Genomic DNA, 25,967 nt, shown 5'->3' with positions numbered 1-25,967 from the left:
ATGAAAGTGGGCCAGGACCTGTGTGCTAAATGTAAACACAGTGAATGCCTACTAAAATAAAATATTTAAATAGGACCCTGAATATCCTAACATAACAGACAAAGTGTCTGAGATACAATTTTAAAAATCATCTGTTATACCAAGAACCAGAAAAATCACAACTTGGGTGAGAAAGAACAACCAATCAACTGATCCCAACCAAGATGAATTAGATGTCAGAATTATCTGAGAGGATTTTAAAGCAGTTGTCATAAAAATGTTTTAAAAATCAATTACCAATTCTCTTAAAAGAAATTTAAAAAAACAGAAAATCTCAGCAATAAATAGAAGTTATTAAAAAACACCAATGAAAAGTACAGAACTAAAGTTACAATAATAGAAATAAAAATCTCACCAGATAATCTCAATATTAGAGAGGAGATGACAGAATAGAATCAGTGAACTTCAGGACAGACAAAATAATTTAACCAATGTGAAAATACAGAAAATAGACTGAAAACAGAATGAACGAAGCTTCCAAGGCTTGTGAGACTATAACAAAAAAGCCAATATTTGTATCACTGAAGTCCCAGAAGGAGAGGAGAATAAAGGGTCTAAAATAGTATTTGAATAAATAATGGCTGAAAACTTTCCAAATTTGGCAAACACAAATCTACAGACTCAAAAACTGAGAAAACCCCAAAGAGAAACCCAAAGAAATCCATACCACAACCCATGATAATTAAATTTCTGAAAACTAGAGACAAACAAAACATGTTAAAAGCAGCCAGGGAGGAACTGTGCCCACTTACAGGGGAACCCAGTCTGAATGACGGCAGATTTCTCATCTGAAACCACGGAGGCCGGTTGGAAATGGCACAACATTGTTCAAGTGCTGAAAGTAAAGAACTGTCAATCATGAATTCAATATCTGGCAAAATTATCCTTCATGAAAGGGAAAATAAAACCATTCTCAGACAAAGGAAAGCTAAAAGAATTTGACACTTGCAGATATACCCTTAAAGACTGGCTAAAGAAAGTTCTTCAAATAAAAAGGAAATCATATAAGAAAAGGAATCTTGGAGCATCAAGAAGGAAGAAAGAGCAGTGGAAACAATCAGAAATATGTGTACATACACTAGACAATTCTCATCATGAGTTTTACAAATCATATTCAATGATTATAACAAAAAATAAAACCCTATCTGATATCATGCCAATTATATTTAGAATCATGGAAGGAAAATAAACCTAAATGAAAGTAAGATTTCCACACTTCACTCAGAATGGTTAAGTCACAGATGTATAGTGTGATACTGACAGCAACCTCTAAAAGGATACCAAGAGATACACTTGAAAGCCTTGCAAATAAATCAAGATGAATTTCTAAAAGGTGCTCAAGAAACCCAAAGAAAGACAAGAAAAACAGAGGAATAAGAACTAGAGGGGAAAAAAACAGAAAACAAATAATAAAACTACATACCTAAGAGCTAACATATTAGTACTTATCTTAAGTGTAACTTGTCTAGATACAACAATTAAAAGACAGAGAGAATTTGAAAAAGATCCAAATATAGGCTGCTTATATGAGACTCATTTGAAATTCAATAACATAGGTAGGATGAAAGTAAAAGAATATAATATAATTTTTAAAAATCAGGAGTAACTACATTTATATGAAATGATAAGGTAGATTCAGAGCAAAAAAATTTACTAGAGACAAAGAAGAACATTACATAATGATAAAAGAACAATTTAAGAGGAAGACATAACAATTCTAAATGTGTATGCACCAAACAACAGCAAAAATGAAAGCAAAAAATGATGAGTTGAAAGGAGAAATAGATAAACCCACAATTACAGCTGGGGACTCCAACATCCCCCTCTCAGCAACTGATATGGTTTGGATTTGTGTCCCCACCCAAATCTCATGTTTAATTGAGGACGGGCCTAGTGGGAGGTGATCGAATCATGGGGCGATTTCCCCCTTGCTGTTTTCATGATAGTGAGTTCTCATGAGATCTGATTGTTTAGAAGTGTGTGGCACTTCCCCCTTTGTTCTCTTGCTCCATGTCTCCTGCTCCACCATGTGAGGATTGTGCCTGCTTCTCCTTCGCAAATTATAAGTTTTTTGAGGCCTCCCAAGCTCCCCCTTGCTTCTTGCCAAGCCTGGGGAACTGTGAGTCAACTAAACCTCTCTTCTTCATAAATTGCCTAGTTTCAGGTAGTTCTTTATAGCAGTGTGAGAATGGACTAATACAGCAGCCAATAAATAACTAGATGGAAGATCAGCAATGACAGAGAAGAGCTGAACAACATGATGTTGATTTTAGGGCACACTTTTCATCCTTTGGGAGAAAAAAAAAAGAGATTCATATCTTGAGAAAATCCCTTGAGGACCTCACCATATCCCTACCTGCTGAGAGCACAGACAAGCAGAGTACAGGCTACATTTTAGAATCAGCACAAAAACTTCATATATATAAGTATCATACACAGGTCCTCAAGGTTGGAGGAAGCCTTAAAGGTCATTAGCCCAATGCTGACCCCAATGCAGGTATTTATTTATTAAGTTATTGCCTCCACCAAACAATCTACCTCTGTAATGTCCAACTAAGGGCAAGAAAAGGCAGCTTTCCCCTTTATAAGCCATTGTAACTGATGCTCAGTACCAGTGAGGAAAAAAGAATTGAGACTATGGCTTTAGCCCATACTCCAACAGGCCTCCTGACAGAAAGCTTGCTGCGTCCCATTCTTTCTTTGGTTGATAGAAAGTTTTTTCTTATAAAATGAGAAAAATGTTTCCTACAATGTTGTTAGGAAGCTCATTACTACAGTCTCAAGAAGACAACAATATGGGCTGGGCGTGGTGGCTCACGCCTGTAATCCCAGCACTTTGGGAGGCTGAGATGGGTGGATTACCTGAGGTCAGGAGTTCAAGACCAGCCTGGCCAACAGGGTGAAACCCCTCTCTACTAAAAATACAAAAATTAGCTGGGTGTGGTGGTGTGCGACTGTAGTCTTAGCTGCTCGAGAGGCTGAGAGAGGAGAGTTGCTTGACCCTGGGAGGTGGAGGTTGCAGTGAGCCAAGATCACGCCACTGTATTCCAGCCTGGGCAACAGAGCGAGACTTTGTCTCAAAAAAAAAAAAGATGAAAATGTATATAAAATATTTATGCCCTCTCAACCAGCAAATCAGAAATGCACACTAAGATGGAATACAGATGTAATCATTACCTATCACCAACAAAACTTAATTAAACCTAAATGTCCAACAAAAGACGACTGGTTGAATTAGACTGCAGCATACCCATAGGATGAAATACCATCCAATCACAATAATTACAAATCCAATTTTAAAAGAATACTTAGAGGCAGAGCACAGTGGCTCACGCCTGTAATCCCAACATTTTGGGAGGTCAAGGCAGGATTGTTTGAGCCCAGGAGTGAAAGACCAGCCTGGGCAACATGGAGAAACCCCATCTCTACAAGAAATACAAAAATTATCTGTGTATGGTGGCACATGCCTATAATCCTAGCTATTTGGGAGGTTGAGGTGGGAGGATCACTTGAGCCTGGGAGGTCAAGACTACAGTGAGCCATAATTGTGCCACTCGAAAAAAAAAAGTACTTAATGACATGGGGAAAGGTTCATAATATATTTTAAAGTAAAGAAAATAAACAGGTTATGTTACATATACTTGTATATATATATATATATATATATATATATATATATATATATATACAAGTATAGACAAAATTAATAAAATAAAATAAAATATACTTTAATATACTATTAACAGGGACTATCACTAACATTAGAGAGATATCTATTCAGTGCTTTTGTTTTCCTCATTTTTAAATAAAAATTTCACATCTGTAATCAGAAAACAACACAGTTTTCTTTTTGTTGTTGTTTTTCCTTTTCAGGCTAGAGTGCGGTGGCTCGATCATGGCTCACTGCAACCTCAACCTCCTAGGCTCAAGCAATCCTCTAGCTTCAGCCTACTAAGTAGCTGGGACTACAAGTGTGTGCTATGATGCCCAGCTAATTTTTACTTTTTTATAGAGATGGGGATGTCACTTTGTTGCCCAGGCTGGATTCAAACTCCTGGGCTCAAGTGATCTTTCCACCTGGGTCTCCCAAAGTGCTCAGATTACAGGCATGAGCCACCACACTCGGCCTCTATTTTGATTTTGACTTAAGAATTTTACTCTTCCTCATGACAGCAATTGGCCTACCTCTCGCTGTCCCTTTCCTCCCATCCATCCTTCAGGAGTCTGCTGGGGCTCTGAAAGTTTGAATTCCACTGCTCTCACCTTGACTGACCCCAGGACGCTCCTGTCTCTCTAATTATTACTTTAGCAGGAATACAACCCACAATCCCCTTTCTTCTTTCTCTTCAGCAGGCTAAGACAGGATGGCATTTTCTAAAATCAGTTGGGAGAATGAAAAGGAAATAATTAGAGAGAATACTAGCAGCAACAAAAGGGCTGTGGCAAGACATTATCAGCTTGCTCACCCAACGTGCCGCCTACCCCTGTGCTGGCTAATATGGCAGTCATCAGTCACATGGGGCTTCTGAGCACTGGAAATGTAGCTGGTCCAAACTGAGATGTGCTGTATGTACAACATATGTCTCAGATTTTGAAAACTTTATTCTTTTTTTTTTTTTTATGAGACAGAGTCTCGCTCTGTCACCCAGCCTGGAATGCAGTGGTGCAATCTCAGCTCACTGCAATCTTTACCTCCTGGATTCAACTGAGTCTCCTGCCTCAGCCTCCCAAGTAGCTGGGACTGCAATGGTGCAATCTCAGCTCACTGCAACCTCCACTTCCAGGTTTAAGCTATTCTCCTGCCTCAGCCTCCCGAGTAGCTGAGTACTTGGAGTCACCATGCTGTATATGTGCCTGTACAAGTGTGTGTGCCACCACGCTTGGCTAATTTTTGTATTTTTAGTAGAGACAGGGTCACCATGTTGGTCAGGCTGGTCTCGAACTTCTGACTTCTCAGGTGATCTGCCTCCCTCGACCTCCTAAAGTGCTGAAATTACAGGCATGAGCCACCGTGCCTGGCTGAAAACTTTATTTTAAAGAAGAGTGTAAAATATCTCTTAATAATTTTTATATTGATTACATGCTGAAATGATTTTGGATATATTGGGTTAAATAAAATAAATGTTTAAATATTGATTCACCTAGGTTTCTTTTTTTACCTTTTAAAAACTGTGGCTCCTAGAACATTGAAAATTATATATGTGGCTCTCATATTTCCATTGGACAGTGTTGTCCTACCCCTTTCTCCCTTGCCTGCCTCTCCCAGAGAGGTTACAAAACTAAATACTCATTTTCCTGTCTCTCTTTCAGCTAGGGATGGTCATAGTGACGTATTTCTGGCCAAGTGGAAGGCTGCTGGGGTGGGGATTAGGATGGGATTCTGGGAAAGTTTTGGCTTTCCTCATTTAAAAAAAGACACACACAGTCCACCTATTAGAATGAGTAAAATCTGGAACATTGATGACACCAAACACAGGTAAGGACTTGGAGCAGCAGACACTCCCATTCATTGCTGGTGGGAATGCAGAGTGGTAGTGATTTTGGAAGACAGTTTGGCAGTTTCTAACAAAACTAAACATACTCTTACAATCTCACTCCCTGGTATTGACCTGAAAGAACTCAAAACTTATGTCTAAATAAAAACCTGCACACAGATGTTTACATCAGCTCTATTCATAATTGTCAAAACATGGAAGCAACTAAGATGTCCTTCAGTAGATAACTGAATAAACTACGGTACATCTAGATAGTGGAATATTATTCAGTGCTCAAAAGAAATGGGTTATCAAGCCACAGAAATACATGGCTTGACATGTATTGTATATTACAATATGCATATTACTAAATGAAGGAAAAAAATCAGAAAAGGCTGCCTACGATATGATTCCCATTATATGACATCTTGGAAAAGGCAAAACTATGGAGATGGTGAAAGGATCAGTCTTTTCACTGGGGCAGGGGAAGGGAGGGATGAATAGGTGAAGCATTGAAGAGGATTTTTAGGGCCGTGAAACTACTCTGTTTGAGACTATAATGGTGAATGCATGTCATCACAGGTTTATCCAAACCCACAGAACATACAACATCAAGAGTGAGCCCTACTGTAACCCGTGAACGTGGGGTGACTGTGATGTGTTAATACAAGCCCATCAGTTGTAACAAATGCACCACTCGAGTCAGGGATTTGATAACGAAGAGGCGATGGGTGTGGGGCAGTAGGAGGTTTATGAGAAATCTCTGTCCCTTCCACTCAATTTTGTTGTGAATCTAAGAAAAAAAATCTAAAACTAATTAAGTAAATAAAGTCTTAAAAGAGAAGAAAATTGTTAAAAAAAAAAAAGACAAAGACCCAGCTGCACTGCCCCTTCCTCCCTCTCCCATTTCTTCCTGTCCTGAACGAAGGCTTAATGCCCGGAGTGGAGGCAGGCAATTAGTGGCCATGACGACAAAAGCCAGCCTGCCAAGGGAGAGGAGATGCGAGGCCTGAATTCTTGCTGGCAACGTTTAGCAACTGAACCAAGACCAATTCACATCTCTTGTCATGTGAGAAAAATAAATCCCTCCTCTTCTGAAGGCACTTTAGGTGGTTTTCTGTTTCTTGCAGCTGTACATATTCCTAAATGACAGAACAGACAAGTCTCCATAGGACAGGCCTCTGGCCCTAAGCCAATACACAAGTAGCCTCTGTAGCCGCCACAAGCTTCCCAGGCGCCTCCTCTAGGCTCCCCTGCTTTGACTCCTCCGGCTCCAGCAAGGTGCTCTCCTTCGTTCATGCCCACACAGGAACTATCTCATCTCCTAGTAGGTCAAGACCCAAAAGGCCCAGTTTTAAAACTTCTGACCCCCCTAGGCTGTTTCAGGTTTTGGGGAATGGTGGTGGTGGGGTATGCTGACCTCATCTCCAGGTCACACGCCTTCAAGGGGAAACAGTCAACACCATCAAGATCTGCAGGATAATCCCTTATACAGAAACCACAAAGTATATATCATTGGAACCAGCAAACACACAGTAGCAGGAAGGGTGCTCCCTCTCAGGGCCCTTCAGTCATCAGAGGTCACACTCAAGCTCCACCAGAGGCTTCTCCCCACTCCATCAGCTGTCCCTGCTCAGCATGCAGTGCCCAGGGCCATTCCCAACAGCCTCTTCTGTGTAGACTCCAGTTTGTCCAATTCTCCTTTGAAGGTGCTCCTGGGAGAAAAGTCTGCTAATTTGCATGACACAAACCCTTCTCACAGCACGGAACCACCAAGACATCAAAATGCACCACCCGCAGCCCCGTGCTTCTGGTCACAGCTGCCTGAACCTGAAGTGCAGCCAAACAGAAATGAGATTTTTGTGGATGCTAACAGGCACTGTGCCTCCTTAGCACCAGGGATCATTTGCTCTAGTTCTAGATCCAGCTTGTGTGACCGTGGGCAAGTGACTGTTATGAGAAAACCTCTGCTAAAACACCCTGCTGATCTCAGACCTTCTGACACCACCATAGAGTGGTTCCTCCTCCATCATGAAAAGCAGTTGAGTTGGCAAACTGTAGTGGTGACAAATGCCTGGGGTTACTGTCTCAGCAAACAGTGCCTTTCATCCAGGTGCACTGGCCCAAGCCTTGGAGTCATTGTTGATCCCTCTCTCTCTCCCACCCAACATGGAACTCTTCAGCAGAATGTATAAGGTCTACCTTCAAAATGCATCCCAAGTCCAAGTGTTTCTCACCTTTCTTTACCATGCCAGTCCAGGCTACTCTCACCTCACACCTGGACCCTTCTAAAAGCCTCCTTGGTCTTTGCTTCCACTCTCACTCCCTAAGTTCTATTCTCTACCCAGTAGCTGCAATGACCCTATTAATCAAGTTCTGTCATTTCTCTGCTTTCACCTCTCCAATGTCCTCCTATCTCCAAAGTAAAATCTAGAATCCTTTCCATGGCTCCAAGGTCCTAGTAGTCTAGACCCCAACCTCTCATCTACCTTCACTGGTTCTATCATTCCCTCCTCTCCAGCTGCTCTGGCATCCTACCTCAGAGACTCTGTACAGCTATTTCCTCTGCTTAGAACGTTCTTCCACCATTTATCAGTCCTCACTTCCTTCAGCCCTCTGTTCGTGTGACATCCTGAGAGGCTCTGCATGGCACATATTTTACTGTCTGTCTCCTACTAGAATGTAATCTCTTTGATAGCAGGATCTTTATTTTGTTTATTGCTCTATCCCCAGCACCCTAGCAGAGTGTCTGAAAATGTGCTGAATGAATGAATAAATGAAAAAATACTGCAAATGCATAATTAGCTTGCTTGAAGTCTGATGATGGTGTTGACTTGCTTTCAGAGTCTCTACTGAGGAATAAAAAGAAATTTGCTCCTCAGTGTTCCAGAGATGTCGCAGGGCTCACTTTGTTTGAACCAGAGGTAGGATGCCCAAAGCTCTACCTGTTCAGGTAGTTCTCCCCAGAAGCAGCTCCTGGCAGGATGAGGGAGTCCTATGAATTCTAAAACCCCCACAGAACAGTATTTACAAAGTACTAAATCAGAGGTTTCTAAAGGCTTCTCTAATCCAAAACTCACAGTGAATGGATCAGAAGAAGCAAAAAGACTTGCCCTGGTCTGTCCTTCCCCTACAGCTGCTACACTTCTCTGAAGAGTAGACACAGAGAGACAGAAGAAGGAACCTGATGCCCTGTGACATTATCGCCCTGACAGAGTTGCAGTGCTAAATTCTGATTGAGCCCTGCTGTTTCAGAAGTGTAATGTCAAGCAGTGCACTTATGAGATGAAGAAACTGCATCAAGGAAGCCAGCTCATCTGTGGGGAATTGAGAACACACTGCCTGACGTCAGCATGACACCCAACTCCTATCTTAGCACAGGCTACGGATATTATGCTGCTGTCAGCTCCATTACGGAAACAATACAGAAATCTGCAGCAGACATTACTCCCAGCTTCTGGACTGTGAATCAATGACACCAGTGCTTCAGGAGCCACACTGGAAGGCTAGACAAAGTCATCAAACTTGAGGATTCAACAAGGTAATGGGACTGAATATGGTTTCTGGCATAGAGCTGCTATTAGTCAGGGCAACGTGAAATTCACTGCTACTAGAGCTTCCTGGGTGGATTCACTCATTCATTCAACAAACATTTGCTGGCAATAAGAGATCTGCCAGGCAATAAAGAGAAGGAAAAACGCTACAAAAAATTACCCTGCCTTTTGTAAACTAACAATATAATAACCATGATGACAATGCTAAAAAGAGCAGCCAGCTGGGTGTGGTGGCACAGGCCTGTAATCCCAACACTTTGGGAGGCTGGGGCAGGAGGATGGCTTGAGGCCAGGAGTTTGGGACCAGCCTGGGCAACACAGTAAGACCCTGTCTTTATTTATATATATTTTTTTAAAAGAGCAGCAACTCTTTTTTTTTTTTTTTTTTTTTTGAGCACTTGTCCTACCAGGTACTGCTGGATTCTTTAAGTGCAATGTCTCATACTATCATCACAACAGCCCTGGGTATTATTGTCCTTGTTTTGAAGATGTAGAAACTGAGGCTCAGACATTGATTCAGAGTCAGAGCAGGGCTTCAATCCCCTCTGACTATCAAAGCCAATGCCCATAACTAACTTCTAGGAAACATTGCTTACTCTAACCTAGTACAGTAACCTAAGTAGGATAAATAGGGACCTCACCCTCTGGTGAATGAAGGGAGGGTTTCTAAAAACAAAAGGAAAGCTAGGTGTGGTGGTTTATGTCAGTAATGCCAGCACTTTGGGAGGCCAGGGAAGGAAGACCCCTTGAGCCCAGGAGTTCAAGACCAGCCTGGCTACATAGGGACACCCCACCCGTTCCCACAAAAAATGAAAATAAAATTAGCTGGGCATGGTTGTGTGCAGCTGTGGTCGCAGCAACTAGGGAGGTTGAGGTGGGAGGATCACTTGAGCCCTAGAGGACGAGGCTGCAGTGAGCTGTGATTGTGCCATTGCACTCCAGCCTGGGAGACAGGGAGAGACCCCGTCTCAAAAAACCAACCAACCAACAACAACAAAAAAGAACAAAGGGCGAGGCACGGTGGCTCACACCTGTAATCCCAGCCCTTCAGGAAGCAGCCAAGGCAGGCAGATTTGAGATTAAGAGTTCAAGTCCAGCCTGGCCAACATGATAAAACCCCATCTCTACTAAAAATACAAAAACTTTGCTGGGCATGGTGGTGCATGCCTGTAACTACTTGGCAGGCTGAAACACAAGAAACGCTTGAGCGGGGGAGTAAGAGATTGCAGGTTGCAGTGAGCCAAGATTGCACCACTGCACTCCAGCCTGGGCAGCTGAGTGAGATTGTGTCAGGAAAAAAAAAAAAAAAGGAGAAGAATATGGTGAATACAATGTTCTTGCCCCTGCTGGTGGAAGAAGTCAGTCCCGGAGCCCAAGTCTGGAAATCCATAACAGACTGCAAACAACAACGAATGTAGGTGCCAACATACACCTTATTTCCACCTGAGAAATAAGGAGGCCTTAGCGGGGAAAGTTCATCTTCCCAGACTTTGTAGTGGGGTGGAGTGGTAGAACCATTCTCATTTGACCCCCATACATCTTGGCATGTCTACTTATTAGAAATTAAAGTGGCCGGGCACAGTGGCTCATGCCTGCAATCCCAGCACTTTGGGAAGCTGAGATGGGTGGATTATGAGGTCAGGAGTTCGAGACCAGCCTGACCAGCATAGTGAAATCCCCTCTCTACTAAAACTACAAAAATCAGCCAGCCATGGTGGTGCACATGTGTAGTCCCAGCTACCCAGGAGGCTGAGTAGCTTGAACCCAGGAGGTTCAAGCAAGGAGGCTGAACCTCCTGGGAGGTTGCAGTGAGCCAAGATTGTGCCACTGCACTCCAAGCAAGACTCCATCTCAAATTAAAACAAAGAAATAAAGTATAAATTATGACGCTTACTCTCCGTTCTCAGAATCCCATAGCTTCTCAGCTGTAACTTCCTCAAAGCAACTGCCACGTTCTCTTACTACCCTGGAGAGTTGCTGACAGGTGCTAATTTATGTTTACTAACTACATTACCTTACAGGAAAGGCCAGACATGCATAATAGATAATACCAATCACGCTTTGTTGAAAGAGGCAGATGGATGAGGAAACAGTGACCTGCCCAAGTAGCATAACCAAGACCAAAATCCACTTGACTCACAGCCCAGTGATCTTTTAAGGACATGATCCTACCTCTTCTATAGAACCATGTAAAAGGCTGAAAAATGTTGGGAAACGAAAGGAGAAATGCACACAAATGTTTCTGCAATCCAGTCAGAGGCTAAAAGTCCTTGAAGCAGGACAAGTACAATCCTTTCCAATCTCACAAAGCAAACATGATAATGGTTGTCAAAAAATAAAAAGGACAAGAAATTTAGTTTAAAATCTTAATTGGCTTGTATTTGCATTCTACAACCAGGCAATGCTTCATTCTATAAAATAGAATGAGTGCTCTGATGAGCTGAGCAGAGGAGGCTGGCTTTGTAGACAGAAAAGGGCTGAAGAAAGCAGAAACACAGAACAGAAAGCCAATTGATTGTTTCAAAGTTATTTTTCTTGTAAAGGTTAAAGAGAAGAGGGCTTCCTCATCACGCCAGCTAAAACTGGTTTATTTGGGGATTTGGCTACATTAACCGTCTCTCTCTCTCCTGATTTCTAGGAATGTCAAATAAGCAACTTAGTTTCAGCTTGGTGGCATGGAACTTCAGCATAAGTGACTCCATGTTTGGTTGATCTGTTGGTCATAGCACAAGAGCTCAGTCCAAACCAACAGCCTCTTATAAATTTTATTTAACGTAGTGATAACAATAATATGACCACGGTAATAACAGAGACAGCTTACTATGTGCCTGGCACCATTCTAGGGACTTTACAATTTTTTTTTTTTTTTTTGATACAGTCTCACTCCATCACCAGGCACCAGGCTGGAGTGCAGTAGCACGACCTCGGCTCACTGCAACCTCCGCCTCCTGGGTTCAAGCAATTCTCCTGCCTCAGCCTCCCAAGTAGCTGGGATTACAGGCGCGGGCCACCACGCCCAGCTACTTTTTTTGTATTTTGAGTGGAGACCGGGGTTTCACCATGTTGGCCAGGATGTTCTCAATCTCTTGACCTCGTGATCCACCCGCCTCGGCTTCCCAAAGCACTGGGATTTCAAGCGTGAGGCACCGGCCCGGCCTACAATTTTTCTTTTTTTTTTAATGTCCTAAGTTCTTGAAGGCAAGGGACTTTACTCATATTAATTCTTGTAATTATTATAACAATATTAAGTGGGTTCTATTATTATCCCCACTTTTTAATGAGGCAAGGGTTAAGCAGAGATGTCAACTAACTTGCCCCAAGTCATCGCAGAGCAAGTAACGTGTATTGAGCACTTCCCATGTGCTAGAAACTAAGTCCAGAAATTGTATTAAGAACAATTAACTCCTTCAATACTCAAAGCAACCCTAAGATACCTGCTATCATTATCACCACTTTCAGAAGGAGCCAGCGGGGCTCAAGGCAGCCTGAGCCCAGAGCCCGCGCACTTAGCTGCATGGCTAAGGGCAGGGCGAACTGATCCAGGCTGGGCGCGCGTGGGGCGGGGGCTGGGTAGACATCTGTTCGCTCTAGTCCTCCGCAAGGGCCATACTGGAATCAGCTGTGAGTGTGGCCAAGGTCCTCGGCTTTTCCAGATCTGGCGCCCCAGCCCGGGAACCCCGTGCTAGGAAGCCTCTGCGCATCGCGGGCCTCTACTGCCCCCTGCCGCCGCCCGGGCCCTACTGGGAGAGCTTGCCCGGAGCAGAGGCGCACGGCCGCTAAGCCCCCGGCAGCTCCCACTCACGACCAACCTGAAACCCCTCAGAGGAAACGGAAGCCGCCTCCGGGCACTTTCAGCTCTCCTCTCTCAGCCCTCAGGGCCCTGCGTCCTCCCGTCGCCATCATCACTTCTCGTAGACGGGCGGATAGAGCCCAGCGGCTCCCCACCCACCCGGCTCGCCGCCCGCGCTCCCAGCGCCCGAGTTGCCATGGTGAAGGACGCGGGAGAAGGGCCAGAAGGGGCGCAGATCCCAGGGAGGGCGCAGAGGGGGCCACGCGGGTCCTGCCTCCATCTGGGCCCCCGCACTTCCGGTCTCCTGGGCGTGGGGAACGCCCCTTGCGGATTTAGCTGAGGGCTTAGGGTCTCTGACAGGAAGGGAAGCGGGGGCTAGAGGACGCAGAGACTCTCTGCTCGAAGTCCAAGGCTGTAACGCAGCTCGGGTCCTCATTTTCTCGGCGTCAGTGCTACGCTGCCCGCGGTTGCCATGGTGACGCGGGCTGCCGAGAAGGGCAAGGTCCCGAGTCGCGTGCAGTTGCTCCTCGCCATCGCCACTCTCCTCCTCCAAGCTGTGGGTAGGAGACGCCAAAAGAGACACACCAGGGCGCGACCCACACTCTCAGGATTGCCGGGGTAGGGGCTGCTTCAGGCATTGGTACAGTTCCTGGGCCCCCCGTGACCGCACCCTCCTGGCCTCTTACACCGCGGGGTGGGTTTGCACGACGGTGGGCCGAGCCCTGTCGCTCAGCGACACTATGACTTTTTCAAGGCCGCCTAGCTTTGGGTACAGTGAATGTCTCATACTGAATTTTAATCAGTTTCCTACTTGAGGACATTAATATTTTTTCAATCTTTTGTTACTACAAGCAATTCTAGAGTAGTGTGGTGATATCCCTGTACTTACATGCACACGTGAAACTTTCGCTGTTGAATAAATTTCCAGAAATAAAATTTCTATGTCAAAGGCCAAATGCAATTTTAATTTTCATGAATATGACTAAATTGCTCTTCAAAGACACTAGCAAATTTACATCTCCACCAAAACTGGAGTCCGATAATTTTTTTTTAATTTTATCTGTTTATTGCATTTTAGGTTTTGGGGTACATGTGAAGAACATGCAAGATTGTTGCATAGGTACACACTTGGCAGTGTGATTTGCTGCCTTCCTCCCCATCACCTATATCTTTCCCCAACTCCCCACCCCCCGATGTCCCTCCCTTATTTTTCCCCAACAGACCCCAGTGTGTAGTGCTTCCCTCCCTGTGTCCATGTGTTCTCATTGTTCAACAAGAGTCCGATGATTTTAATTAGGGTTCTATCAACAGTGATGAACTGTTGCAAAAGAATTTTCCAGAGTCTGTGCCACTAAACCAATTCTTTGATAAGTTTTTTTTTTAATACAATGTAGTTAAATAGTCCATATCCACTTTTATTTTATGGAAATTGTCTTCACTAAGTGAAAATTTATTCTTTTACATATACATTTCACAGTAAAGATTTTACTTCTTTAATAATTTGTATGTTGAATTTTACTTTGGTTTCCATGATGGTGATATTTCTTATTTTATGCTCATTTTATTGAAAAAGGAAAAGAAAAAGGCAACTCCAATATTCAGAAGCTGGCCTGGCATCACAGCTCCACCATGTAATCCTCCTATTGTATATAGAATCACAGAATAACAACCTCAGACATGGTTACAGAGAACATGATAAAGTGAGACATAGCAAATCTACTTTGAAATTTTGTCTAAGCACAGACAAAAACACAGTTACTGTGCAACTCACAAAATATCAAACGCTCCTCTTAGAGAAAATGAGTGACTCCTACTTCTTACTAATTACAATTTTATCTTTGTTCTAGTCTGCCTTCTCTATAGATTATATTTATTGAGATACCCAGTCATGGAATTTGCTCCTGCTTCCTGACCGCATCCAATCTAGGGTGAATCCAACTTCCATAGACCCTCCTTAAATTACCCATAAAAGCTCAAATCCAATAATAGGTTCTTTATAACACCCTTTTGCGGAAGATAGTCCCATAGTTCTGTCTCAGTATGTACTCCCCCTCAGTGCAACCCAACTTGTTCAACCAGAGGTGTGTCCTGGTGGTCTTTGGCTAAAAGGCATTGACACTAGCAAGTTCCATTTTCTTTTCTTTCTTTCTTTTTGAGACAGGGTCTCACTTTGTCATCCAGCCTGGGCTGCAGTGGCGCCATCACAGCTCACTGTAACATTAACCTTCCTGCTCAAGCAATCTTCCCACCTCAGCCTCCTGACTAGCTGAACTAGTCAGGAGGTGTGCACTACTAGTGTGCACCACCACGCCCAGCTAATATTTCATTTTTATTTTATAGAGACAGGCTTTCACTATTTGCCCAGGCTGGTCCCGAACTCCTGGGCTCAAGGGGTCTGCCTGCTTTGGCCTCCCAAAGTGCTGGGATTATAGGCATGAGCCACCACACCTCGACAGAAGTTCCATTTTCTTTGGTAAAATTTTGTAGGTCCAAAAACCTGTCTATGGCAGTCCTCTATAAATGTTTAGTAAGGAGCAAATTTTACATGGGCAGTCTGCTTTAGTTTGTATTGATTATTTAAACCGGATCTGATTTCCTCTGCTTTTTGTAATTTCCAAGGTTACCTATAAGATGTGTCTTTTGAGTTCTTTTCATTACAAATTTCACAGGTGCCATCTTAACCATTGTCAATTCTATGGTTTTGCTTACAAATAATACAAAATAAATGACTATCAGAGAGAGTCATTATGAATCAGACAGAATGCTGATAATTTTTTCACCTGCTTCCTGACTCAAGAACCTTCAGTAGGGCAGTGATATAGGACTTGGATATATAGCAAAGTAAAGATGGTCTGCTTCAACTGGCAGGCTTACCGTGTGCACCATGCTCTTTAATAGGCACTAGGAACACAGGTCCTGCCAGGAAAGGAATTCACAGTCTAATTACAGCAATATAGGAGCTGGCTGGCCTCAACTTGCCAGATGGATGGGAATGAAAAGGGCCTTCCAAATGGAGGAAACAGCCAAATGCAATGAGTTTATTTATTCAGTAAATATTTATTGAATACTTACTTTGTGCCAGGAACTGGGCTGAGCATTGGGGATGCAGGAATGAGCATCTTCCATGTGGCCCCTGCCCTCCAGAAGCTCTTGGTCCAGTGGGGGAGATGCATATGAAATAATCACATCAGTGACTGCAATGGGTAATAACCACTGCAGAGAAAATCCAGAGTTCTGTGGGAGCCGGGACAATGGCATCCTGACAAGTTGGGGTCAAGGAAGGCTTCACTGAGAAACTCACTTTTAATCTATGTGAAGGATGGGCTGGTGTTTGCCAGACAAAGAGGAGGTTGGTCTTGGCAGAGGACATAATTCATGCCCTGAAGTGCAAAAAGACTTGACCCTTCTCATGGGATGAAAGCAAGCCAGTGTGGCTGGAACGAAGTGGGTTGGAGGAGGCTGTTGGCGTATGGATGGGGTGGACCAATAACTGGTCCTGCAAGGGCTTGTCCACCGCCCTAAGTTGTTTGCATCTTAATTTAAAAGCAAGGAGTCAGGGTAGAGTATCAAGATAAGGAGAGGGGTGATTCTGCTATAAATGCGTTTTGCTATGTCTATGGGAGAATGGACTAGGAGGCGGCAGGGGGATGATAAACATCATGGAAACAATTAGAAGGAGAATACTGTAGTTTTCACAGGAGTGACAATCATAATTGACTAGGTGGCATTCAGAGGAGGGAAGAATCCAGTGGAGAGTGGAGAGCAGAAATGAGATTAGAGTAGATTGAGGAGTGTGTGAGGTGAGAAAAATCTGTGAAAAATATGACAAACAACTCAGTTATGGACTGAATCCCACACCCCAAAATTCATCTTGACTCTTGATGATTTTGAATCCTGCTGCATTTGGAGATAAGGCCTTTAAAGAGATCATTAAGGTTAAATGAGGTCATATGAGTAATAACCTCATATTAGCCTCATCAAATATGACTGGCATCCTTCTAAGAAGAGGGACACCCAGGGTGCACACACAGAGGAAAGACCACATGGGGATAACTTGAGAAGAATGCCATCTGCAAGCCAAGGAGATAGGCCTCAGGAGAAACCAAGTTGCTGACACCCTGATCTTGGATTTCCAGCTTGTAGAACTGTCAGAAAATACATTTCTGTTGTTTAAGCCACTCAGTCTGTGGTATTTTGTTGCGAGAGTCCTGGCAGATTAATACGAACCCAGATGTCCCTATAATGAACAGTTGGGAAAGAAATTATAATGTATCTATATTATGGGAAAGAGTCTCACCCTAAAATATGCCCATTCAAGTTTAAGATTTTGACTTTAGAAGGAGTTTCATGTCCATTAAATTTCTTTTCTTTGGCTTATAAGGATCTCACTGCATTAGTGACAATTGATACTGACCCTCCAGAGCAGCCTCCACGCAGTCATCTCTATGGCGACGTAGTTGCTGCAGGTTGTAAGTTTGCCCGTTATCACAGTGACAGACTCAAGCATCATTTGCATTATTTCCTTTGTCTCTGTTACTCTGTTTTTTAAAATTTTTCATAACTTTGAGAATCGTGTGTATTTTGTTTATGAACTTGTGCCGTAACTGTGTACCATCAGTTAACATAGTAATTATCTTTTTTATTTATGAAAATTCACCCTATGAATTTTCTTAGGAACAAATTAACCTTGCAATGAGAGGGTTGACTGATGAATTCTATGCAAATATTTAAAAGAATAAGGTAGGGAAAAATGAGGTAGATCTATATATAGTGACATGAAAATATGCACAAACCATATGGCTGAGTGAAGAAAACAGGTGTATGCAGATTATAAAGCTCTTTTTGTTTTTTGAGTTTTTATTTATCTATTTTTTTACAAGGTCTCACTTCGACTCCCAGGCTGGAGTGCAGTGGTGTGGTCATTGCTCATTGCAGCCTCAACCACCTGGGCTTAAGTGATCCTCTTACCTCAGCCTCCCAAGTACCTGGGACTACAGTTGCACGCTACCATGCCCAGTTAATTTTTGTATTTTTTGTACGGATGGGTTTTTGCCGTGTTGGACAGGTTGGTCTCTAACTTGTGGCCTCAAGTGATCTGTACACCTTCACCTCCCAAAGTGCTGGGATTACAGGCGTGAGCCACTGTGCCCGGCTCTTTCTTTGTTTTCTAACACAAATAACTATTTGTTAGCAGATGCTTAGGGGAAAAAAATCTGGAAACATGTACAGCCATTATTTTTTTTTTTTGAGACAGAATCTCTCCCTGTCACCCACGCTGGAGTGCAGTGGCACGATCTTGGCTCACTGCAACCTCCGCCTCCCAGGTTCAAACGATTCTCTTGCCTCAGCCTCCCGAGTAGCTGGGATTACAGGCACATGCCACCACGCTCAGCTAATTTTTGTGTGTTTTCAGTAGATATGGGGTTTCACCATGTTGATCAGGTTGGTCTCGAACTCCTGATCTTGTGATCTGCCAGCCTCGGCCTCCCAAAGTGCTGGGATTACAGGCGTGAGCCACCGTGCCCAGCCTCAATTTTTAAAGTATTGTAAAAATCTTATCAGTTAAGGATTTAGGTTTTGCCAAATGAACCCTGTTGATGAGTTGATAACCTTGTCTAGCAGGGAAACTGTAACCCATAGTAATACATTGAAGGCCAAGAAGTCAGTGAGAGAGCCACGGTCTACCACTCTGACTCTCCCATGCTTACTATCCATGACACATGACCCAGTGTGGCCTTCGGGATCAGGCCAAGTAGGAAACACTAGTAAAGCTTAGTATCTCTTCTAGTTTCAAATAAACATAACCATGAATATCAATCCTAATATTTTCTATCCCAGTGAATCATCTTGAACACCCTATGTGCCCTACTTGACCGAACACTGATATTTCTATAACTCTACAGATGGAGCATTCTACAAATGGGTTGGAGAGTGACTCATCAGCATAGTATCTATATGCAATCAGAATATGATTTTGTGCATGAAATATCTACCGTGTATGATTCAGGGAACACAACTGTTCTGAGAAGGGAAGCACCAACATTATCAGGTATTTGTTTTCTGAGAGAGGAGGAAGATGGAGTTTGATGATCTCTAGTATGGCTTCCCACTGACTCTGTAAAACCCCTGGACCTCTCTAAGCCATTGAGGAAGTAGTTGAAGTGGCTGTAGTGGAATGAAGTGGTCTCTTTAAAGAAAATTGTGTCCAGAGTGACTGTTAACCGGTGTGATACGTGACAGTCTTTGAAATAAATGTCTTTAAAGTCATTCAGTGTGCTTCTGTGTAGCTCTTCCACATTGACAATGTTCTGTTTTATAAAAACTTGAATTTAATAAAAGAATTGAATAACTATCCCCTTCTGATCCATCAAAATACTGGTTTTTGTACTTTTCGCTACTTCTCCTGGAGACACAGTTTCCATAAAGAAGTCTCAACTAAATGCTAAACACTGTTACCAAGCAGAGAAATGAAGACTGAACATCGCCAGAGCAATTGTGTACATTTTTGGAAAATAATTTCATTTGTCAGAATAAAATTCACAGCCCTTTCAAGCAAAAAGTAGGCACATGATCAAAATGGCATTGAATTAGAAAAAAAACATCAATCAAGCAATCTTTATTGAAACCGTCTGTGCTAGGGTTTGTGAAGGAAGCACTGTAATCCTGGCTGACATTTATCATGACATTTATTGTATCTTGTGCCAGGTGGAGCTAGATCAAAAGGTGGGTTATCTGTGCAGCTGACCAAAGCACTAATCCATAAGCAGCACTGAAATGTCAAGGGAACAAACTAGAAATATGGTGTCAGTTACCTGAGCATTTCACCCAGGAGTCCTTCAGGGCTGGCAAACTAAGTGATTTCACTCTTGCTAATATAGGCACCACATTCGAGTGACAGCACAGAGTAGGGATGTGTTGGAAAAGGGGGTGAGGTCAGGACTTTGGAACTGGAACCATCCAAAGGTGAAGGAGGAGCCAGCACATGGGGACATCAGGCACAGGGACAGCAGTGCAGACAACCCCATTCCAGGTGACGAGGAGCTGGCACAGGGAACCTGGGAGAGAGCTGCCAGTGACGTTTGGAGGTAGTCAGAAACCACAGGAAAGAATTTTAATATTATCTGAGCTGTGATAGGAAAGCATGGATGTTTTCAACAGGAAAGCTGAAAACATCAACTTGAAAGGACCTATTTGGCTGATGGCTGGAGAGTGGCTCCAGGAAGGCAAGAGTGGAGGCAGAGAGTGGATAATGAGAGGCCATGGAGGTGAGAAGTGAGGATGATGGACTTGGGATGATACTTCTTGTTAGAACCAGCAGTGTTTGCTGAATACAAGAAGGGAGAGGCAACATGAGTCTAGGATTGTAGTGTGTGCATCTGGGTGGATGGTGGCCGGTACTCAGTTGGAGTGGCCGTCACTGATAGGTGGCAGATCTAGAAAAGGCAGGGTTGTGAGTGGAGGGTCAAGAGTTCTGTTTGGAGCAAATGTGAGATGTCTATTAAACATCCAGGTGATGATGTTGAGTAAGAAGCTGGGTACTCAAGTCTCCAGGAGACCTCAGAGAGAGGCCTGGGCTGAAGAAGGAATCTGTGGCTCAGCAGATAGATATGCATTGAGAACCACAGGGCAGAATGAGATCCCCCAGGAAGGAGCAGGGGCTCAGGGCCCATCCCAGAGGAATGCCAGCATCCAGACATCAGCAAAGGAGACTTAGAAAGAGCAACTGGTGAAATGGGAGGAAATCAGTCCTAGGGATTTATTCCATTCAGACATGGTGGACTAGAAAATTCCAGGTAAGCATTATGTTACCTTTAGTGCATTATATATTCGGTCACATGAAGGAGGAATCTCATGCTGAGGATCCATCTTCAACTGCCAGTTCTACCTTAACCACCTGCTCTGTTTGCAGAAGTCAGACATGAAACACTGTGAGAGAATAAGGGGGTCTTACTATACCCCAGCTGCCAAAGCCCAAAAATGGTGTTTGATCCCTTTCTATTTTATTTTGTATGGCACTGCTCAGAAGTCACCTCCAGAGAACTTTCCCAACCTCAATTTAAATTTACTGCTCCTCACCTCCATTATGGAAACCCATGTTCCAGGTGGGCACGGTGGCTCACTCCTGTAATCCGAGCACTTTGGGAGGCTGAGTTGGTTGGATCACTTGAGGCCAGGAGTTTGAGACCAACCTGGCCAACATGGTGAAACTCTGTCTTTACAAAAATTAGCTGGGCATGGTGGTACGCACCTGTAGTCCCAGCTACTCCGGAGGCTGAGGTAAGAGAATCACTTGACCCAGGAGGCAGAGGTTGCAGTGAGCTCAGGTTGTACCACTGCCCTCCAGGCCTGGGTAAGAGGGTAAGGCCCTGTATCCAAAAAAAAAAAAAAGAAAAAGAAAGAAAGAAAATAAAATAAAGCAAGCAAAGCAAAGAAAAGAAAATCCATGTTCTACTGTCTTCATAGCAATTGCCCTATCTGAATTTATGTCATTTACTTGCTTATTTATAGTATGTCTTCCCATTATGCTCAGCCGCCACCATCTTGATGCCTGGAATGGTGCCAGGCTCATACTAGACAGCAAATATTTGTTAATGAATGAATGAGTATTTTTCTCTTTTTACTTCAATCTCCTGGTGGTCCTTACTGTCTTTTTTTTTTTTTTTTTTTTTTGAGAAGGAGTCTTGCTCTGTCACCAGGCTGGAGTGCAGTTGCACGATCTCGGCTCACTACAAACTCTGCCTCCCGGGTTCAAGTGATTCTCCTGCCTCAGCCTCCTGAGTAGCTGGGATTACAGGTGTGCAACACCAAGCCCAGATAATTTTTGTATTTTCAGTAGAGACAGAGTTTCACCAAATTGGTCAGGCTCGCCCACTTTGGCCTCCCAAAGTGCTGGGATTACAGGCCTGAGCCATTGTGCCCAGCTGTTCATAATATTTTTAATATAGTAACTCTTGTTGTTTTATTTTATGGTTTTTTTTTTTTTTGATGGAGTCTCACTCTGTCACCCAGGCTCGAGTGCAGTGGCACAATCTTGGCTCACAGCAACCTTTGCGCCCTGGGTTCAAGCAATTCTCTAGCCTCAGCCTCCTGAGTAGCTGGGATTACAGGTGTGCACCACCATGCCCAGCTAACACTTATTTATTTATTTTTAGTAGAGATAGGGTTTCACCATGTTGGCCAGGCTGGTCTTGAACTCCTGACCTTATGATCCACCTGCCTCGGCCTCCCAAAGTGCTGAGATTACAGGCACGAGCCACCACGTCTGGCCTATTTTACAGTTGATAGGGACAGCATATGGACTACAGTTTTAATCCAGGCTTTGTTTCTTTTTAGATCTGTGACCTCGGGCAAGTCATGAACATCACTGGGTTTTATAAAGATTGAAAAAAGGCCGGGAGTGGTGGCTCACACTTGTAATCCAAGCAGGCGGGCTGATCAGCTGAGGTCGGGAGTTCAAGACCAGCCTGACCAACATGATGAAACCTTGTCTTTATTAAAAAAAAAAAAAAAAAAAAAGATTGAAAAAAGATCCAAGGAAAAAGAGCTGGTTCTGAAAAGCCTCAGTGGGAGCAGGACGAATGGGAAGAACCACTGCCCCTTGTCCCTTTCAGGATGAGGAGATGGGTCTAGGCGGGGCAGGCGACCTGCCCAAGGTCACGCAGCCTGGGGCACAGAGGTCTCCACTTCCTGGGCTTCCGACTCCAGGTTCTGTGCGTGACTGTAGGCTTTTTCTGCCCATCATTTCTAATCCTACTAGAGCCCTGCCTCTCCTCCACTGGGAATGGAGTCTACATTTATGAACAAATAACCCTCATTACTGGGAATTGGTAGTTTGTCTTTTGATTTTCTTCTTATAAATGAGTGATATGTTTGGGCCTGGAAAACAGTACACAGAGTTTCTAGACAACATCATCAAATTAAATGCTGTGACACATTGACTTAGGGAAGCTGTTCATCTCGCCATTTCTTAAAAGGAATGAAACGGTTGATCAGCTTTGCCCCTGCATATTTATTTGCTGTAACTGAGAGAAACACTAACATTTGGAGCCAGAGAATTGAACCTATATTCTAATCTAAGTGCCTAAATACAAAGTAATTTTCCAGACATCGTGTTCATATTTTATTTTCTCAATTTAGACTGTAGCCCACAGGAATAAGGGCTGGATTTGTAATGACCTGGAGGAGGCTGTGAATCTCTGAAATTTGACAACAGATGTCACTAGCGTCACATTGCTCACAGAGCCATCATGCTACCTGGCATTTTAGAATTCATATATTTTCTTTGGCATAATAAAACATTTTTACAAAAATACAGCAGCTTATTGTAAAAAATGTCTGTCTCCAGACTGGGCACAGTGGCTCACGCCTGTAATCCCAGCACTTTGGGAGGCTGAGGCAGGTGGATCACGAGGTTAGGCTTTCGAGACCAGCCTGGCCAAGATGGTGAAACCCCATCTCTACTAAAATACAAAAATTAGCTGGATGTGGTGGTGCACACCTCTGATCCCAGCTACTCGGGAGGCTGAGGCAGGAGAATCACTTGAACCCACGAGGTGGAGGTTGCAGTGAGCCGAGATCATGCCACTGTACTCCAGCCTGGGTGACAGAGCAAGAATCTGTCTCAAAAAAAAAAAAAAAAAAAAAAAAGGCCCCTCCTGTGCCAGGCACTAATACCATGTCTGACCTCATTTATCTCTGCAATGGTTTTAGGAAGTCACAACATAATCCCCATTTTACAGGCAGGAAAACCAACTTAGAATGGCCTAGTATTGTCCAGGGTCATGCAGAGAATGACCCATGCCTAATTGTCTTCAAAGCTGTGTTCTTCCCATGGTATCTTTGATTAAAGTCCAGCATCGCTATAAACAGCCCCTGAAGTGTGCCATCCTTGGAGGGTGTCTACCTTGCAGCCGTCCATCTGAGCCAATTAGAGCTACTCAAATTAGGAGTGTCGTACTGAAGCAGATGAATAGAGGCGGAGTGGGCTGAAATACAGAATTTAATCGAGCAAAAGGATGGCACAGAAGTTCCCAGAAGCAGAATCCCAATAGGCCCCCTAGCCTGCAGCTCCCTGATGCTAGTCACTGACATTTGAAAAGCTTGCTCCTTAACAAATTATGCATCTCATTTTCTTTTTCCACCTCCTCTCTGTGAAGCAGCAATCAGCTTTGTCATTCATTCTTTAGGAAACTAGCCAGGATATGCCAGGGAGAGTGCAACTGAGAACTTCAGATGTCTCTTTTGTGAAAAATCTGGGAACAAAGAGGCTGTTGTGCCTTTGACTCATGTCACTTTTCAATGCGGTGTGGAGAATGTGTTCATCACACCACCAAAGCCCACGTGAGGTTGGGGATGGAAGACGGGGAGGTATGGAGGCCATTCTTGGTGTTTGTGGGTGCAAGGGGAGCACTAGCATTTACTATTGCCTACCTGTGGGTCAGGTGACTTACACAGGTACTTCCATTTAATTCAGTAGCCCTGGTAAATAGTAATGTGTGCCCTTCCCATGTCAAGGATGGAGAACGAGAGGCTGAGAGTTCGCATGACTTAGCCAGGACCCAGAGGCTGGATTTAAAGCAAGTCCCTCTGACTGAAACCATCTCATTCTGCTGTGGCTCCCCATCTTTCGTGTCACCAGTGCCAGCCCCTCCTCCGTGCCCTTCTCCATAGTAGATCACCAGAGACGTGACTCCCAAATCCAAGTTCTGGTCTAGGCTGGGCAACCACCGGCGGCCATGCCATCTCTCTGATCCTCAGTTTCTAATAATAAAAGTCTAACATTAGTTGTTAAAGGCTCAAATCAGACATGGTCTATTCAAGATTTTTCTGGAGCTCCTGCCTTGGGTTGGGCGTTGGTGCCAGGCATAGAGGGGCAGAGAGTCTTACACTTGTTGTGGGGGCTAGCTGATGTTTTGTAATCTATAAAGCACCATCCAAAAGTTACTATGAAGTGAATAGCGGTACCTCCCTGAAATGTGGAGGAGGTTCCTCTTCGTAGAGTAGCCTAAGACTAGGTTGGACCTTTTCAAATAGAGCATCAACTAAGAAACTAGAGAAAAAATACTCTCCAAAAAGCAAAGAAATAAGAGAGTTTGCCGAAGACAGATTCAGGGTCTCACTCTTCAGAAGCCTTCAAGTCTAGTGGACATTTATATGGGCCAGTGAGGACAAGAGGAACAGTTTTCCCCTCCAGGGGTCCAGATGTGATTTTGGTGCAGGGCCTCTCTGCCCACCTCTTGTTGGGTCTGCTTTCTTTGCTCAGGCAAAGGACTTCTACCTGTTTATTAATCAGTTCATCATCCATCCATCCATCCATCCATCCATCCATCCATCCATTCATTCATGTCATTTCTCCCATATCCAGCATTTAGCATTAACAGCTTACACTCGACAACTAACTTCAAAAGAGTAATTACTGTTCAATCACAAAGAAAACATGCTTTTTCTTATGAAGTTACTTAAAACAAGAAGTCGTATTTGCAAAATTTCTCTGTGATTCTGTTTCCTCCGTTAACTCTGCTCTGTCCCCCACATAGGGTTCCTCACTCCATAGGTGTTGATAACCGAGGAAAGAAGGAGGAGAGGGAACAGGGCCATGTTTCACAAATGGGAACCCAGGAACACCAGACAACCGGAGTTGTCTGGGTGACTCTGAGGCCAATTCTGGTAGTGCTGAGGCAGTGTCTAGTGTGGCTTGGCCCTCTGGAGGAGACAGAGGTAGAGTCCTCCTGGCACGTGGTAGAGTCCTCCTGGCACGCCAGGGATGGGGCAGAGGGCAGATGGCTGAGGGCTCCCTGTACCAGGGCATCTGCACCCTTTGTTCCATCAGTATGTGAGGCTCCCCTGCCTCCCAGGTTTGCCCAGGGCCCCACTGGCCTGAGTGCCTTTCGGTGATTCAAACCTGGGCTCATTCAATTCCACTCTGTTCTCTTGCCTACTCTGCATAAAAATCACCCAGAGGCAATGGTTAAAAAAAATGCAGAATCCAGAGCCTCATCTGCTCCCTCAGCTTAGGCTGGGCTGGGGAGCAGAAATCCTCCATTTTGACAAGTAGCCAGGTGATTCTGATAAGGGCTGTCCACTCTGACCTGTGTACAAATAAGGAGGGTT

At 43.9% G+C, this 25,967-nt stretch overlaps 1 protein-coding gene across 18 annotated transcripts in view; it reads right to left on the bottom strand.

The window, feature by feature from the left end:
* TGM3 (transglutaminase 3) overlaps window positions 1–13,045 on the bottom strand; it is a 131,686-nt gene extending 118,641 nt beyond the window's left edge. For all 18 annotated transcript variants that reach the window (XR_013535073.1, XR_013535070.1, XR_013535072.1 and 15 more), the window contains exon 1: window positions 12,877–13,045. The gene's annotated coding sequence lies outside the window, so the exon portion shown is untranslated. The remainder of the gene's footprint in view (window positions 1–12,876) is intronic.
* Between the last annotated feature and the right edge of the window lie 12,922 nt (window positions 13,046–25,967).

This window comes from Callithrix jacchus, chromosome 5, assembly GCF_049354715.1.
Source record: "Callithrix jacchus isolate 240 chromosome 5, calJac240_pri, whole genome shotgun sequence".
NCBI lineage: Eukaryota > Metazoa > Chordata > Mammalia > Primates > Cebidae > Callithrix > Callithrix jacchus.
Note: the sequence above shows the minus strand (reverse complement) of the source record. Positions and strands in the feature narration are given on the sequence as shown.